The sequence below is a fragment of the Phaenicophaeus curvirostris genome, chromosome 2 (genome assembly GCF_032191515.1).
Source record: "Phaenicophaeus curvirostris isolate KB17595 chromosome 2, BPBGC_Pcur_1.0, whole genome shotgun sequence".
NCBI classification, from domain to species: Eukaryota; Metazoa; Chordata; class Aves; order Cuculiformes; family Cuculidae; genus Phaenicophaeus; species Phaenicophaeus curvirostris.
The window spans coordinates 68,786,341-68,802,752 of record NC_091393.1 but is presented as its reverse complement, the minus strand read 5'-3'; the positions used below and the strand labels follow the sequence as shown (position 1 = coordinate 68,802,752).

Below are 16,412 nucleotides of genomic sequence, written 5' to 3'. Positions count from 1 at the left end.
GTGGCTTTCTATGATGGGGGTAACCACATCAGTGGATACGGGAAAACCTATGGATGTACTCCATCTGGACTTCTGGAAAGCCTTTGACATGGTCCCCTTCTGTAATAGTTTTCCTGTACCTGTATTTCCTATGTTCTGCTCCATTTTACAGCTCTGACAATACCCATTTCCCTTCCTTTGGCAATAATCACCTGAATCTTTTATTTGGTTAAAAAGACATGCTATTTTTCCCTTAAATGGACTGGGAAGTCAGCTTATCTCTCAGACAAGCAGCATGCATTTAGTTTCTGCCTGGAAGATGCTTTCACCTATTGGAAGGAATGCTTCTCTGGTCGCGCTTCTGTGGGGACTCAGTGCACACCCCACAGCTGATGAACTTCAATGATGAAATCTGCATCATGTCAGTGGGCCGAGCAGCACACTGCTCTCCACTGAAAGTGGGCAAAACTGGGTCATAGGCATGGACTTTATCTAGAGAAAAAAATAATCATAGTCTGCATCTCTGTTACAGACATGAGGAAAATTCGAGGACAAGAGGTGCTAAAAATGTGCTTAATTTCCTAACTGTATTAGTTTTGTCTGTGTGAAGAGTTAGTATTTTGAAGCATGAATTCAGGCAAGTTAAGAAGGATGCTAAACTACTGCAAGTTCATCTAACTATATGCATATTTACTTATCTTTCACCAACAGTTTTGCCTACTATCAGGTATTAATGCTTATGAAGGTTTGCTTGAACAGCTCCTCCTTAAAACTGGAGATATTTTGCTGTCCCTGCAATTACTCCGCTGCAGACTTCACTTTCCCTCAATTTCACATGCTGAACGTTGCCAGGGTGTCCTCTGAACAGTTTGACATGAAAATCCTCTCCACCGGACTCGAGAAAAGCTAGGAAAAATCCATAATCTCACATTTGATCTGATTGAGCTAAAAACATGAACTCATGACATGTGAAAAATGACAAATAGGTCATGAATTAACTGTGAAACAAACTCCTCAGGGGATAGTTTCAACATAACATCTGTTATGTATAAAACCGGTTACGTGCTGGGTTTATTCATACCCTTTTTAGAGAAAAGCACATTTAGTCCAACTGATAAACCATCTTTATTTTAATTTTACACATGTGATATTAATTTTGGATTTACAGATTGTATCAATTTATCTGATTTTCTTCACTTCAAATGAGAAAAAGTAAATATGTATTATGTTAGCATGAAACATGTTTTCCTTATCCTTTTCTGTCTGTAGTGATTAGGGTGGCAGCACCATTATTATTTTTTGTTCCCACAGTTCCTATTTTTCTACTAAAACTCTAACTTGTCTTTGCTGTTAACTCAATCACTCTAAGTTTCATCGGAGCTTATTTCCAAGAAATGTTCTTAGAAACAGAGACAGAGTCATTTACATTGCCCTGAAGGAGCTAATTCAAGGCATTTTTAAAAAGAACGTAATTTGGAGACATTTTCCCAATTTTGTTATTTGTCAAAGTGATTTTATTGTACTTCAATAATAGTTTCATCAGAATGAAATATTGCTAACTGTACTTCAGTGAAAGAAAAGAAAGTAATTTTCTCCACAATCATCAAATCTGGATGCAAAGCTTTAATAGAAGCAAAAATACTTAGAAAATACTCTAAGTGCACACGTGTGTATATATTTACATACCTATATCAATATGTATGTATACATCATACAGAAATTGACTAATAACTATGTTTGTACCTAATTGCTGCACAGAGATCTACCAGTAGCACAACCTTGGCAAGAGTCAGCGTGTCTACTTGTGGCCTAAACTGTACAGACTTAGGATTAAAAGGCAAGAACTAAAGCAGGAATAAGGGGTAGGAGAAAAGGCTCTCTTGTGACCATTTGATTTTAAAAATTCTAACTTTTTATAACAGCTATAACTGAAGAGGTATTGAATATTATCCCTTTATTACACACAAAACTCATACATTATCTTTTTGGAAAAAATCTGAAGCTACATTATTAAACATGTTTACCTCAAACCACTGATTCAGAATACAACAGTATCAATAGCTTCATTACTTCATTAACAATAAGCAGTAAAAGAATGGATAAAAGGTTCGTTACACGAATATTTATGAAGCTATGTGTTCACTATATGACAAAAATTTAGGGTTTATTTTTTCATAAATTCTTAGGCACAAGATTTGTACTTTTTGTCTCTAAGTCCATATATTTTGGCAGTGTATCTTCACACAATACAGGTTAACACAAGGTTAATTCAGAGGTAAACTTTTTATTTTTCTGTATACATGGAAGAAACAGTTTTCATATTAATTGTCTTTATTAGAGACTATGAGAACAACACAGCCTATTCATCTCTCCATAAAGATTACTACAAGCACATCTGGCATAACAACTCATGCTGAGAGGAAAGTAGAGTAGCGATGCTTTCCTCATATCAACAGCCCAGACTCCAGGGAGGGCTATGGGTGCCATTCATCTGTCACAGACATGGTACTACAGTTAGATATAATGGCCATGACCTCTCAGGGGCTGCCATAAATGTTTGCACATGGTTTCTGATTTCTTTTGCCACTGTGTGCATGTTAAGTGCTAAAATGCCATTACTGCAGGCTATGTGCTCTGGCGTTTTCTTTCCATGTCTCAGTTGTAACCACCAGTCTTGTGAGCACCTTCTATCTTTTGATGAAAGCGCTGAGGATGCATCTCCTCCTCTTGTCTGACAGAGCCCAAAGCCACAAATTCTACTTTCAGAGACACATCAATAATTCTAAACTAGTATGTTTCACAAAGTGGTGCCAAGCTTAATGGCTTGGGGTACAACGGAAAGCAGCAACTCATTTTACCAAGTGGATGTCAGCTGAAAGACATGACTACAACCAAAGATATGCACAGTAAAGAGGTTTGGAATTGATCTCACCATTCTCATGTTTTATCAGTGCTTCAATGCAATTCAGTAAGCAACAATCAATCATAAAGCCACAGTAAATATGATTAACTGACATCTATTTTACTTTCATAATGTAGCATTTATCTATATCTTAAGGAAGCTCCCAGATGATTAATGTTTTGGGATTTTTTTTTCCTTTCTCAAGCTAAAAGATCTAGAGCATTTTGCTTTCTACAGCACTAAATGACATTGCATGGTTTACCGTAACTGGTACTAGCTTTATTACTTGACACGAAGACACACTCTCAAAATGTCATAGAAATTTTGAAAGATGCTTTAAAATACTTCAGTGGAGGGAGGTATACTGCAGATCTTGTCATAAGTGTTTTTATTACTCTAAAGAAAGACTAAACTATTATTTAAGCATTCTTTTTATAATTCAGTCAATATCTTGGGAGGATGTTGGCACTACTTCACGTGTAATTTGCCACATCAGTTTTTTGCAGGTTGTTTGATACAAGAAGAGATAAATTCATGCATCAGTGGAAAAACTTAATTCACTTAACACATTAAACTCACTCAAGACACCAACAGCGAAGTTCAGGTAGTAAAAGTAATCTAACAATTATAAAGAGATTAAAAAGAAGATGGAAAGAATTGAAGAACCTCTAATTTCAAAAGCTTCTGCTTCCCTGGAAAGACAAGTTCATGCACTACACCTGGAGCCAGCCTGACAGCCTTCTGTATGGGTTTTTTTAATTCTTTCCCATCTCTTTCTCATGATAGGAAGTCAGAATATCCCTAGTAACAGTGACTTAACCAGCAATCAGCGCTGTTTAGTCATTCTTCCTCTGAACTGGTGACTGTCACACAGCTTATGTTAACAAAAACTCTCCAAACCCCAAAACCAACCAGTAAAACAAAATTTATTTTCCCCCTATATTTCCAGCTCCACTAGTCTTCTGTGTAGTTCTAATATGTTTAATGCAGATATTATGAATAATTTCTTTTTCTTCTCGCCACTACCTGGACTCTGTTTCCATTTGAACCTTTGCAAATAATTGAAAGCAGTAAAAAATCCAGCTAAACCTACTGAAATATAGGATATAGCCAATCATTTTTTATTGAGGAAAACAAAGAAGCAATTACCAAAACTTGAACACCTTTTTCAAAACTTCTTTGGTCACAGAAAATTCAATTATTTTAAATGATTTACTCCAAAATGTCTGCTGTTCTAATTTTGATGTTACTGAACTCTTTATTACAGGGAATGGATAATTCAACTAAGTTTACTCTTACTTCAATGGTAACCAAAATGAGGTATTACAAAAGAAGGAAGAAACTAGAAGTTAATAAACAAAAGAGAACACTGTATTACTCTTAGTTGTGTCAGTATCTGCATACATATAAGACCATTCAAATATCTTTATTATTAGCAATTTCACATCAAGTAATTGAAAAATAACTCCCTTTTCATTTTAGAATACCACAAAGAAGAGAAGAAAATTAATAATTAGCAAGTTAATTTTGTCTTATCTTTGCATTTTTCACTAAAAGCTGAAAAGTATGTTGCAAATATTAAGTATGCCTCTAAGCAGACTGATTCTATTATTGACGTATTTAGAAGATTCAAAGAAAGAAAAGCAATGACTGCTGAAAGTCAAACAGAAAGTCAATGGCAAAAAAAGAGTATTTCAAACTCTACAGTCCTGATTACACACCCACAGTCTTCATCACATGACACTCCTCTTTCTAAAGACAAGATGATTTACCACTGCCTTCTCCATAATTGGAATATTCATAAGCAATTATAGCTGTGTTCAAAGAACGTTCTTAGATGCAAGTTCTTGAATAAAACTGTTATGAAGGACTAAAAAAAAGAGAGCAAATTTTCATAGAAAATAGCACATGTTGATTGTATCAGGTTGTTTCAACTCTATTACAAAATCCATGGAGTTATACAGCAAATTTATTACTGCTGCTGTACTTTTAGAGACTTTAAGTCTGATAGCACCTGTGACAACTTTGACTCCAAATAAGAAATAAAGTCATTATGATCCTATTTCATGTGGAGCCACAAACTCAAATAACTACCAAAGTCTCTTTACAGTTTACATTACAAGTCCTGCAATGAACATCAATGAACTAAATCACTTCAGATTTACTAAAGGAAATCTGAACAATTCACAATACCAGAGCAAGTTGAAAGAGTCAAACATGAGAAAGCAGGGAACTTTTCAACTTCATAATTTTCCTTTTTAAAAGTGTATTTTGGAACTCCTTCCTAAAAGCATGATATTACTTATTTTATTTCAGCCTAAACCCATGGAGCCTCTGAGGGGTTTTACCAGGTTTTGAAGCAGGCCCCTGGAGAGCTAGGGTTGAAAAGAAAAAACAAACAAACAAACAAAAAAGCAATCAAGCTGCTGCTGCCCTAATATCTCTGCTCAGTGCAAATCAGGCTGCTCTGTATTGGCTTAACAGATCAGGACACTTTCCCACACTAGTAAGGAGCCTGGTTTTCACTTTGTAGCACTGGGTGCTTTACCTCAGGCATAGAAGGAAATACCAGGGTAGCTTTATATCAATTCCACACGTCCCAGAGCTATTAACTGAACACTCAGTTTCAAACTGTCTTGACAGCCTGGGTGAAAGCCCTGGCACAGGCTGGCGCCTCTGCAGCCACAAGCCAGCATGGCTTTTCCAAGCAGGCCAGCCTCTTCACAATGAAGGGAAGTAGGAGTTACCAATGAACAGGAGCTTTCTCTACCTGCAGCCTTATTGAATGAATATGCTTAGAAATTCCACCCACACACTCAAAGCTGGCTGCAACACAAACCTGGCAGGCTCTGTGTCAGTGATCCTCAGGCTGGAAGGATTTTGTTTAAAATCCAGTTGCAAACATAGCCTCAAGCCCCAGTACATCCTCCTTCACAGTCACACTGTCCAGCAGCACTGGAGGCTCACCAGCAGCTATGCAAGCCATCTGCTTTCACAGTAGCCACTTACCTGTGCTGGTGATGCCCAGCAAAATACAGGTGCCAAGGCCTCCTGGGGCAGAGCCAGGAAGACAGTAGGCAACACAGCTGCAAGTGAGCCCATAGCAGCAGTAAGTAAGGATGTACAATGCAGAAAGACTGATGCTGAGAACCCAAGGCAGGGCAAGAGCACTAAGGGAGGAACTGAAAAGGTAATGAAACAAAAGGTGACATTCCGGCTTTGAAAAAATAAGTGGCGAAACCCATCCCAGGTATCAATAAAGCCTCCTCACTTTTCTTTAAGCAAACAAGAGACCTGTTGCTTATAAGCAAGTTAAATTGAGCTAAACTTTTTTTTACTAAAAAACATTTAACTTTTTGTGTCCACAGGTACATACTGATAAACTACTACAAAATTATTACCGCTCACTTTGCAGAAGATGGCATGAAATTGCAAGGCAGCTATACATACACACAACTTTGCATAGATTCATCTAAAGTCATTGAGGGTGCCATTTCTCTAATGAATCAAAGCAATGCATTCTTTAAAACTAACTTTAATGACATTCAAATTCGTAGAACCTGATAAAAAAGGAATGATAGCAGGATGTCTCTCCAGGTGGGTTTATTCACTGGCAGTTTTAAGAAACATCAGATTTGCTGGGTGGATTTATTTCAGAAGATTATGACATAGTAAAAATATTTCTAATGGGAAATAGAACTAATTGATACCTGCTTAAAGAAGCAATGGAATTACTGTTTTCAGTCTCAAAATGTAATAATAGGCTTATTCCCTATTAGATTTTTCTTGTAATAACTAACTGGATTGCCACAGATGCCAAAAGCCATCAAATCCAAATTTCAACTTCAGTTCAATATATTTTCAATATGAATATGCTGTATTTCACTTAAAATTACATTTTAAAAATCCACAGGTAAATAAATAACATACAACTTTCTTCAGCTATTTAAAAAACAAACAAACAATAAAACCCTATGTGATTTGATTTCTGGCAGTGAAAACATGTCTTTTCTTGATCTATATGACTTAGACTCTGCTCCCCCTGGAAATATTTCATATAAATCACTTTGTGCATTCTGGAGCATGTAGCACTGAGTAAAGCATCTGCCATGAAAGAGCCTCTGAGCTGTCAGCTCTGTTTTGCAGTCAAATCTTGAAAGATAGATGTATGTCAAGTTCTCTTTGAAGGATGAGAGAATGCTTTGTAACACTGGAGGACAATCTCTGTGAACTCTTCTTTAGCAATAAAGGGAGATTTGCTCTGCCTGCAAGTTGTAAGAGAAATGACTAATATAGACCCATCCTTGAACTTCATCAGAATAGTGAAGTAATCTATAGTGTAAAAATACTTTCTGTATTACAAGAAATTGTATTTTACTAAATGTCATTGCATTTCAGTTTTAAGTGTTAATGATCTTAAGTTTTTTCCTTAGAGCTGGCTGAAAATGAATAAACATAACCTCCATAAACTGGCATGGAGTAGAGATAAGGTCATTCCATTTGAACACAAATACGTGAAGCCAACCTTTCAACTTTTGGCTTGTAAAGCTTCTGCCTAGAAAACTACTAATCTAATTCAATCAAGAAGAGAGATGCTCTAGATTTAATTGTCATTTGTTGCCATAAGAATTACTGAAAATGCAAAACTCTTTGGCCCAAGAGAAAAGCTGCCCTGAACCAAAACTTTCTAAGGAGCTACTAAAGAATCCAGCTGATAATTATCACCACACTTAAAGATTTCATTTCCATACAGTTTAAATTGCTAAAGTCACCTTTGAACTCAATGGTAACGGTCCAAAGCCTTTGATAGGACTCACAACACATACACTGTAAAACTCCAGTTTCTCTGTCATTGTCAGTCTATTTGCTGAAGAACTGGTTCAATATGTAGCTAAGTTACAGTTAAGTAAAACATATGCACAGAAAAGTATGTAAGAGAATATCTGAGGTAAAGAATAGGTACAAATGAAGGGGCTATACACAATAATTTTAACTGCATGTGATGATGACTTTACTTTCACTGTCTTGTTCTTCCTTTCTATTTTTCCCTATTTGTTGCCCCGGGGAGTTCATCTATGGGAAAATGACACACACACCCTCAGCCATGAGAAAAGATAATGAGGAATGAGACTCAAGAGAGTCAAAATTCAAATGTGATTTAATTGAAAAATTTCAAGAAGACTGGAGGAAAACATCTTTTTTTTTCTTTTCTCAAATTATTTCAGATTCTGCTATAAACAAAGATGAATGTTTCTTGAATTTTAACCATTAATAATGTTGCTGTAAAGCTCAAATATGCAAAACAATATTAAATAAACAGGACAGATTTATCATTACACTCTAGTTGTTTTGTACTGCTCTGGTAAAGCAGTAATCCAGAAAAAATGTGTTGCTAAACCAGCTTTATGGCTGTTCTGAACCACCAAAGTGGCATGGAGCTACTCATCAGACACATAAGAAAACCAGTTTGAAAAGCCTCTTCCCATTCTTCACATCTCTGTCCTCTCTCCTCTTTAAGCCATTTTTGAGGAATATTTTGTGAAAATTTGCTTAAGGTAAGCGTTTAAACAGACCTACTGGAGGAGCAGATTAGGCACTTTATAGCGGATTAGCTGCAGCCAGGGACACAGTTGCTCTTGGCAATTTTGCAGGATTACGCTCACTAGTTGCCCTTCGGCTCCTTTGACCTGTCCTGCACTTAAAGCCTATATACCATTGGTTTGATATTGTTAGTCGCTCTTGGAGCAGCTCAAGCTGCTGTGAACTGAAGATGGTCACTAACCCTGACTCCTGTCCCACAACAGTGCCTGGCTGCAGTCAGGGCAGGACTGGGATCAGTGAATGTAAGTGGTACAAAGAGATGAACAAATCTAATGATGTGTTACTAAGAGCTGTAACAAAATGGGGAAATAAAAAAAAAAAACAAACACCAAACCAAAATGCATAACCTCTGGAAAACAAACAGGCCTATGATGCATACCTGCAACTTTTAAGATACTGTTCAGCAAAACACATTGCTGTCGCTGAAGTTGAGTTCTCTGAAGCACTTTGGCACGCCTCAATTTCAAATGAAACACCTCTTATAAACACCTCATGACAGCTCCTGGGTGGCGAGAAAGTGGCACCCACTTTGGCACTATGCACACAGACAGGGGTGAGAAAAGCAGGACATGCAGCAAAGGTGGCAGGAGCATAGCAAAGGTGCTAAATGCACTTCAGGCCCCCTTCATATGTGAGAAACTAATGTGCAGCTGCTCAGTTGCATGCAAGTGGTTTCCTACACTTATACTTTTGCCTGGCTGGCTGCCAACCCGTTTCAGAGGTGAGAAGTGAAAGTGAACCTCCTTACCCATTTATTTCCTTTAGAACATGGAAATAACTTATGACTTGTTATCAAGGTCAGGAGATAACAAGGTGACCTCCCCAGACACAGATCTGCACTTTCACCAGCTCCTTTATACTCACAGCCTCACCACAGCTCTTTGCTTAAGAGCAGCTCTTCATGGCATTGTTCACAGTGTTAACTACAAAGCTCACGTTTCCTTACATGAAGATGATTTTATTTCAGTTCCAAATTTATCCAATGTCTGTTCTCCACTGAATTCAAAATAATCTTTTTCCTGATATACAGGGAAAAGAAGGAAATACTTTGTACATCCTTTATCCCTGTTATTTCCAAAAGACCAGCAGTAGAGTTCCATTTTTAGGGAAATCCAGGGGAGACTAAGAACCACAGACAAATATACAGTTAATCAAATTTCACCTATAATTGCACCAGGAATTAGACACAGCAAGATTCAGATGCAAATATGATGGTTTGGAACCCCATATAAAGAAAGAGCTTAAATTAATGGTCATAAAGACAAGGAAAACATATACTGCTTTCTCAGTGCATGACTTGCCAAAACCAACTTTGACGTATTTACCAGCTAACAACTCAGGAGATCTGCAGATACTTCAGACTAATGTTAGACTAAACTCTCCGATGTACAGGACAAACTGTAGGTGGGAGAATGAAGAATAAATACAGGTACAGAAATGTAGGTATGGAGGCTGAGCTGTCAAATCGCGAACAGTCCAGCTCTCAGTTATGTCACCACAGGTTGCATTACATGTGCTTAATGCTCCTGCAGATTTGCCTGAGGATTCGTAGTCTTCAGCTTTTAGCCATTCGAGTAGGACTTTCATTAGACTAAATAACTGATTCTCAGTTCATTTACTAGCAGCATTTTCAGCTCAACTGGTAGATGAATCTACAGCACTTGAAAAATCTGAAAAACATTTACATGTTTTTCAGGAAAATTATGCATGCACATTGAAGCACTCCCTCCTGCCCTGTTTTCATTGGCTGTGATCATGCTCCTTTTAAATGAGATAAAATTACAAGTATGTATTCATGATTAATTAGCAAACACCTACAAATCAATTATTAAATTGTCACCTAATTAGCAGGAATAGAAAGCTGTAAGAAGTAATCAGTGAGAGAAACTTCAGAGAGGGATAAGGAAAGAAACAGCACTGAGGATGCATACACTCAGAGCCAAGTTCAGCACTACTGAAGAAGAATCGAGATGGGGTCTAGTAGGCTCTGACCTGCCTTCCAGTTCAGGTCATGAGGATATTCAATAATTTCTGTAAAACCACAGGTCCCTGGGCTTCACTGTGAGTACAGGAACAAACAAAAGCAGCTGTGATACCTAGATGTTGTGTTACTGCACTGCGCCCATACACAGCACACCAGGTCAGGAGTTTCTGCAATTTCAGTTTCTATGTGTTTTAATTACATTGTATCAACTAGAAGAGGCTTTTAGCCATATTCTAGCAGGCTATAGAGACAGGAAGATGTTTTGCCAACCTGTCTTCTCTGTTCTTTCCTTGTATCATCTCCTTTCCAAATCTTGGCTCAGGTATAGAAATACCAAGAGGATTCAGTGGGCAGGGCATCCAGGCTATTGACACAACTGCAGTTTCTTTCGTTGAAATGGATGGGATCCTTGCAAGAATTCCTAGTGCCATACTTTTGGCTGCTAATATCATAATTCATAGGCAATATGATAAAGAGGCTCTGAGCTGTGCTTCACTGTGAGCATTCATTTTTTTTTTAAATTAAAGAAGGCACATTATAAATCATTCCAGTGAAGGAAGAAAATAAAATGATTAGAATTTGCATTTTCTGACCAGCTTATTGCACGAGCATATACATCATATGCTACCGAGGGTGGAGGTCAGGTACTTATTTTGAAACAGAGTTGGACTCCAGTACCACTGAGGTAATTTCATCCTGAGAGCAGGTATTTTGCTTGATTTTTGGAGAAAAAAAATGACATAAGTTCAATCCCTCAGTGGATAGGGCAGTAAGGAAATTGCACTTACATTTTGGTTTTAAAATAGATTACCCAGTAATGCAATTTCATCTGCAAACTTCTCGTGATGAGGAAAAAAAATCTTCCAAACTACCAAATATATTTCCTTTCTTTTTGCCTTCCTCAAGTGAAATACCTTGCAGAAGTATCTTTATTCTTCTCTCCAATACCACCATTTAAAACATTAAGTGTTTCTTTATAACAAATAGAAAAGCACTACTCATGTTAGTGGGAGTTCTTAAAAATTACAATGTGCAGTGCTTTTTATATAAAAAAGCATTTATTCTTTTAATATGCAATGCATAGGAAAATTCCTTTAAGTATTAGTGTTTCTGATGTGAAACAAATTTGGCTTTCTCTCTCCTCAGCTTTACTCATCTAACAAATATCAGTACAAATGGCATTATGCAATGTACCTTATAATGCTCCTAATGTAAAAGCCTGACTTAGTCTGCTTTCATCAGAGATTTCTGCCTATACTTTAACAAAGGTAAATGAAAGGAAAATTAGGAGTCTTTGAAAATCTGTATAGAAAAGCTTAATATGGCATATCTTCATAACAGGGAAAACTGAAAATATGTTTTTCAAAAAGCAAGTACCTAAGGGTATTTGGCCTAAAATACGAGTTTTAGAATAGTCCCAAAGCCTGCCAGCCATTGTTATCAAGACCACCAGGCAGTGAAGACAAATCACTGAGATGGTCAGGATAGTGAGCTGGCAATTACAGTGCCACCTATGCTTCTTCATTGCTGAACTTTGCAGCAAACTCATCTATCAGGTAGAAGAAAACATTTTATTCTCCATCTTATTCTTTCAGAAGGCTACTTAGAACAGACCAAGAGCTAAAGTCTCTACAGACCTCAGAATGAGATATGAGGATTACTGTGAATGCTCCAAAGTATTCACTACATGCTCTGCATTTCTCAGGCTACAGAGCTAACAAAAAAAATAGAATCTATAAAATGAAGTGTTCTTAGTCTTGTTGAAGGAACTAGTATCTTTTTTTTTTTTCCCCCTGAAAGATGAGCATCACAAGAACAACAATCATTCATGCAATCTGTATGCTAAGTTTTAAAACCTATTCTTAACTTAAGTCTTTGGAAAGACATATTATAAGGAGATCTTTAATGCAGAAGCCAGTTGATTAACTGACCACCTTAGTCTCTAATCAGAAAGGATTGTCGTTGTTAGTTTCCTGCATGATGCAATGCCTATTTAAGAGCAAATGTTTTGCTGCAGCAGTTTTCTACAACCTGGTTTTGCTTATAAAATGACGCTTTCTATGGAGGTCATTATTTTTTCACAGGACAAGAATGCTTCATAATCACATTGTTGTCTTGAACGGAATTTATTATTTTTCTTGCTGCATCTTACAGAAAACTGCCCAGTCAGCAAGCCAGAATGCCTTTCACGGTAAACAAAAAAAAGAAATCCTTCTATTATACTGATAACAGAAACTGTATATTACCTCCCCACCTTCCCCCAACAAAAAAGAAAACAGGAGGAGAAAAGATTTTTTGCTAAAGACAATCAGCTGAAATCCCTGTCAGGCTTATCTGCTTGAATTCAGGATTATCTACTCTTCATGCAACACTAAATATGATACAGAGAAATATACTGCCTTGTTTCAGCACCCACACTAAGAGAGAATGCTGGTCTTTGAGCTGAAATAAAAGCACCAAGAACACACTGAGCACTGCTGCTGCTAAGTATTTTGCACAGACGACTGATTCTCTTTAATAAAGGGAATTTGTAGCTTTGCCCCACCAAAATGTTACATTCACAGTAGTGTAACAGACTTCAGGAAGAACTGGTCACAAATTTCCTTCTAGACTGAAGAACAACAGTGCAATGCCAATAGCACGTTTTCTACACAGAAATGTGGTGCCATGACAGACCCACAGAGCTGCTTCCTTCAAAGCCTTGACAAAATCAGAATGAAAACAGAGCTCATCCCCTAATTCCACGTAACACCTACTACATTTTTAATACGCAGAAAGCAAGTGTTTCCCTCTCTTACCTTTGACAGGCATGTGCTGAAAGAATGCACCAAGACATATTTTGGTGTGCTGGTTTTAGAGGAATCCCTGACTTACTTACATAGGTCAGCTGCCACAGCATAGTACTAAAATCGTCAGATGAAGTGGTCCGAATTACCCAGTGGCTTGATAAAAATCAGCTTACTTCAGATCTAATCTAGAGACTGCGTACAGATAGCTGTGTATCAGAGAAATGGCAAATATTACTGGACCAAAAGGACAACCGAGGAACAAGCCATGCACCTGCTATTATAAGGAAACATAATGTTATTGTTTCTGAGCCATATAAATTAGTACTATGAAATTGAAAATATATAAATTTATCCTTAGAACAGTTCTGTTAAAAGTATAACATTTATGCAAATGTAATTCAAATTATTATGAAAGCATTGGCCTAGCTTCCCAGACTTTCTCTCCTGAGAGGAATCTCCCAAATGGACTATAGGTTCTCGATAAGAAAAGAAAATCTATTTACTCTGTTTGCCATTTTCCCTCTTCTTAAATTCAATAAATAATGAAAACAAAGTCCATGAAAAAAGGACCCTAAGAAACACTTCTATCAATTTAAGTCTATGGATCAGTGAAAAACACAGCAATATCTAATGAATAAACATTGAGGTTTCTCAGAGGAGTGAAATCATAACATCCCACATGAAATTCCATCCATGCCCACTTGTGTCTCCTGGAGAGTCATCAAAACCACTGGATCAAGAGCACATGGATCCAGCAAAACCTCAAGTTTTATTCTGCCAGAAGTATGTACATTTTCAATAAAACCAGGCAGTCCCACCTCCCGCATCTTTCTGCAAAGCCACGAGGCTTCTACTCCTTGATATAGTCATGCCTGCTTTGACCTTTTGGACAGTTGCCCATTCTGAGCTGCAGCATTTTGCATCAGTTATTTCATTTGGAAAAGATTTGCATTTTAGGATCCATTAATACTGCACTAGAAAAAAAAGATAGCTAAGATTACTTTCATATCCTGTAGCAGCAATCGGCAACAGCGAGACAACGGTTATTTTTCAGATATATTAACTGCATTACCTTTAAGTCAGTGAAAAGCAGCCACAGAAAAAGCATTTAAAAAAGTAGTTATGATGACCAGTATTTAACAAAATAAAAATAAAGCTTTTCAATATACAACCAGAGGATCTGCTGGCCAACACCTACGGAAATATAACATAAACAAAAAATAAATACTTTACCATTATCTCGTGAGAAGTTTGCAGATAAATAACATACACTGTGCCACAGCTAAATCATCTGCCATGTTTGCATAATTTGGGAGCAGCTGAATCCTTGTTATAAGTAGTAAGGTGCAGCAGTAAAATAAAGATTATCCTCACATTGATGCAGAGGCACAAGTGGTTCTATGGATGCTCTTTACTGCCGCGTGAAGCACTGCTAAGATAAGTGGTTGGGATAAATAGGCACATTTAACTTTATTTAAGAAGTAATCTGTCTCCTAAGTATAAGAAATACATTCGGACATAGAAAATACCATGGTAAAGTGTTTAATTACATAAGCTCTTTCAGGAACACCCAAGAGGTCATGAAAGACTGAATTTCTTCCTGCTAACCTGAATACCACTAGAAATCCAACCAACATAAGAAACTATCTCGGTTCCTAGTCACATGCATCAAACACGGGTACTATTGCTTCTTACTGTGCATTGGAGAATTAACTGATATACATCCCTGGAAACTTTGCTAGCCAATGACATAAAACAGTAGGGCTGGTATAAGGAAATGTGCTTACCTATATACACATGTGAGAACAATTCTTGTGACAACAAAGCAACAGCACACAACATCAAGTTTTCTGTGGTAAAAACATGATCTGCATCACTCGGCAGAGACAAAATGTAGAAAGAATATCCTCCCATGGTCTCTGCTGAGAAATCTGGCTGATATTCCATCTCTACTCTGGAATCTTTGCTATTTTATATAAGTAATCTTATAACACACAGTGGTTCTGCACATACTTATCAACAAAAATAAAAATGGTGATGAAATTCCATTTTTGCACTAAGACTTCTTTTAAATAGAAAATTTAGACAATTTACATTTTCCCACAGATTTTGTATATACAGCTCAGGCTCTAAATCAGACCCAAGAGACTGAACAATTACACACATTCCCAGAAACATATGAATTCTTATAATCAAGTGATATAGTCATGCACAATGCAGGTACCATCACTTTTACTCTACATTCATGTGTAAACTGATGTTTGCCCCTGGAACCTGTTCAGCAATAATACTAATGGTCTGCAGTGAAAGCCCAGATCTGCACTCAGCTCAGAGCTTCAATTGTTCATTCAATTTCAGCATTCAGGATTTATCAAAACCAAAAGATGCCTCATTCTTTCTGGAACATAAAGAAGAAATGGTGACACACCAGTTTATTGCTGTGCTCTGTCGTATACCCTTTGTAAAAGAAATCTACCTCTACCTTTAGAAATAAGACAAGGGGACAAATTATGGCACCTTTCTTTGAACTCTGGAAATAGAGAAGCAGAAATGGGACTTCTCTTTGGCAGCAGATTGTTTGGCTGGTCAGCTTTCTGTAACTTCAGAATATAAATATCTAGTGTGGCTGTACAGCTGTTCCTCAACTCATTAGCCACTTACTCTGTCACTGTACCAGCACTGATGCCTGCAAACCAGAGGAATGAGGTGAAAAATAATCACTGTTTGTAGGACTGCACTCTGTTCGAATGTAAAATGATTCCTTTTTTACTTCTAGAGGTTAGCATTTAACATAGCTTAAGCTTTAGAAATCTGATCATTCAGTTGTAATTCGGGGGAAAAAAGGGCCACAGGCTTATGTAGAAAAGCTGAATACACAGGGACTGTAAAAGCAGAGCTCTCTTGAAACTGAAATGAGGCCTTTGGCCATGTAATGTTACATGTTCCTAAAGTTGAAAACGTAGGACAAAGTTATCATGGGGAAAGCACCCCAAGTTCCCAACTTGCCAGTATGTCATGGATGATTTTAGGGCAGCTTAAGAAGCAGTCCTTGCCTGTTATGCACATTTTATGGCCTGTGATTCATAAAAAACTATTAGTCATGAAAACACTGTAAGTAACCAGAACTCACTTAAATTTAAAAATACTTTTACTTTAC

General features: G+C 37.2%; 1 protein-coding gene across 3 annotated transcripts in view; it reads right to left on the bottom strand.

Annotated features, from left to right (window-relative positions):
* CHRM3 (cholinergic receptor muscarinic 3) overlaps positions 1-16,412 on the bottom strand; it is a 268,811-nt gene that overhangs the window by 83,429 nt on the left and 168,970 nt on the right. The window lies entirely within an intron of this gene.